Genomic DNA, 2,790 nt, shown 5'->3' on the forward strand with positions numbered 1-2,790 from the left:
GCCCCGTCTCCCCTTTTCCGAACCCGACCCCACCCCCACCCCCACCCGGAGAGTGTCCGCTTCGCCACCGCGCTGACGCGTCGTAAGGCAAACAGGAAGATTCCCAGAGGGAAACTGTGAATGCTTCTGATTTAGCGATGCTGTGAATAAAAGAAAGATTTTATACCCTTGACTTCACTTTTTAACCAAGTTGTCTATTCCAAAGAATGGAATATTGGGGTTTGGGGGGGTGGGGAGGGGGATTGCAACTCCTTGTTTTGGGATCTAATTCGTATTTGTAATTTTCTTTTCCAGCACCTTATAAATTGCAAAGTGCGTATTTGCATTTGGGGTGGTTTTTATTTTTATATATATAAATTTGAGCTTGCTTCTTTCTTGCTTTGACAATTGAAAGAAATATGATTCCTTTTTCTGTAACTTTTATTTAACTTTTCTTTGGGACTTTCGTGTAGTTGTTCTTTTTGAGAAACAGCTACCGTATTGGGTCATTTTCAACTACTGTATTCCCACGAGGAATCCCTAGATATTTATGTATCTTGATGTTTAGACACTTACTTATGTGTTGATACTTTTTTTATTATTTAAATGTACTTCTATTAAGAAAAATATCAAGTACTACATTTTTGTTTTTGATAGTAGCCAAAGTTAAATGTGTTACATTGAAGAAGGCTGGAAAAAAGGGACAGGCAGTGTGTTGACTTGTTATCTAAATATTGTTTACATTAAACTCCCTTTCATGTTAATCAAACGAGTTGGTAGCTAATGCAGCAATGTTTTTAATAGGCTTTTTAGATACTGAGGGCCACTCAAAGGATCTAAAGTATGGAATTTTCTGCCAAACCCAACAAGGGTAAAATATCTGACTCCCTCCCTTGGAACAGAGGTCAGATCTGGTTCCAGAGGGTTCAGGTAGATGCCAATGATTGCACCTCTGGAGAGGATTTATTTTCTGCCTAGCGGTTTGCTCCCTCCACGGGCTTTATAACCGAACAAATCCAAAGTAAGCTACGTGGAAGGGCACAGTACCCACATGGGAAGCCGATGAATGGATTTATGGGTTCCTTAACTGCTCCTTTCTGGGGTAGTAAGGAGATCATCTGAATCAGAGTTCAGACTTTCTAGCTCCAAGAAAATACTCCCGTTTGATAGAGTACTCGTTCACTGATGCAGAACAAAGCTTGTGGCTGTCCCCCAAGGCTGGGAGGGGAGAAAACTATAGACCTGGCGGTGCCTTCGATGCCCGGGGGTCTCCAGCAGAATTTTCATAGAGTGGGCCTAGAAGCAGACCGGAACAGGCCAGTTGTCCTGCGTGTGCCTCGGTGGAGTCACACGCCGCAGCCCTGCCGGACTCCATCCCGCCCTGCTCCTTTACCGCCCTTCTCCGCAGTGCTTTCACCCACCTTATGGGGTGTGTGCGCAGTGTTCTCCGTGCCTCAGCAGGAGAGGAAAGATTCATGTCATCGCTGCCCATGGCTACGATTCAAAAGTATCCAATGTCACTGTAAATTTTATGGCACTATTTTCATTGGAGAATTTGGTCAGAATGCAGTTGTACAACCCCTAGATACTAACTGCTGATTTTGACATGTGTGTGCTCAAAATGATCTGGTTGTTATTTAATGTACCTCTGACGTTAGCTGAAATGATTTCAGGTCACCTCTGAAGAGTATTTGAAAGCAGGACTTCAGAACAGTGTTTGATTTTTATTTTATAAATTTAAGGATTCAAATTAGAAAGATCTTTGGCTGCAGGCAGCAAAACAGCTGGTCTTATTTAAAACAACTTGTTTTTGAGTTTTCTTATATATATATATTGATTATTTGTTTTACATAGATGCAGTAGCACTTTGGTAAGAATTAAAGAGAAAAGCAGTTTGGTCAGTCAGGTCATTCTTATCTAGAAAGGAGCTAAAACAGATCTTGGATAAACTCGGAATATATTCATTTTCAGCTTAGCCATAATTGTCTCTCCACAACTCCATTTGATGTTTTATTCTGTATTACATTTTTGCAGCAAATTTACCCTTGAATGTCAGTGAATGTGTTTTTTATTTCTGAAAGGGACCTTCAGCCCATTTGCCCCAAATCAAATTTAAGTGTTCTTTTCAGCACATGTGGTCATATCTGACCTGACAAAATTGGGAAGGAGGGGAGGGATGAAGGAAAAAAATGTTTCTATTTTTTCACTTCAATTCTGGTACCTGAAAATATTCCAACTCAAAACCAGCCTAATGCCCTAGAAGGGAAATCAAACGATGCTCCCCATTGAATCTTTACTCTCAAAGGCATGTTTAGGAGGGCTTGTCCCTTCGTTGACCCAGTAGTTTGGCCATTCGGAGTTTCACAGACCCTTACCAGCAAATATAGTACTTAATTGTTCCAAAAAAATTAAAATCAAATGTTAGTTGTTCTGGAGATAGGCCTCACATCACACTTAACGCTTTTCCCCTCTCCTGAAAAATTTCATTCATTGCCTCCAGGTAAATTAAGGTGTCCCTTTAATCCAGGAGACCTTTAAGCCAATAAAATAATAACTGGATGTATCCAGGAGCATTGGTCCAAGAGAAGAAAGATTAAGCCATTTCTACTGCTTTTTCGTGCCTTTATTTATAATTTCAACATGGACACGCATTTTAATTCTTTTTGTTTTTCTCACTATATTTCTTTTATTACTTGTATTTCTTATATTCCTTTTACTTCTTTTCTTCTCTGGCCCCGATATCTCCCTCTGTTTTGCTTCCCTTCCCTCCTCGGTTCTCTCACTTTATATAAGAAGATAGCACACACACAC

Source organism: Suricata suricatta, chromosome 5 (assembly GCF_006229205.1).
Source record: "Suricata suricatta isolate VVHF042 chromosome 5, meerkat_22Aug2017_6uvM2_HiC, whole genome shotgun sequence".
NCBI classification, from domain to species: domain Eukaryota; kingdom Metazoa; phylum Chordata; class Mammalia; order Carnivora; family Herpestidae; genus Suricata; species Suricata suricatta.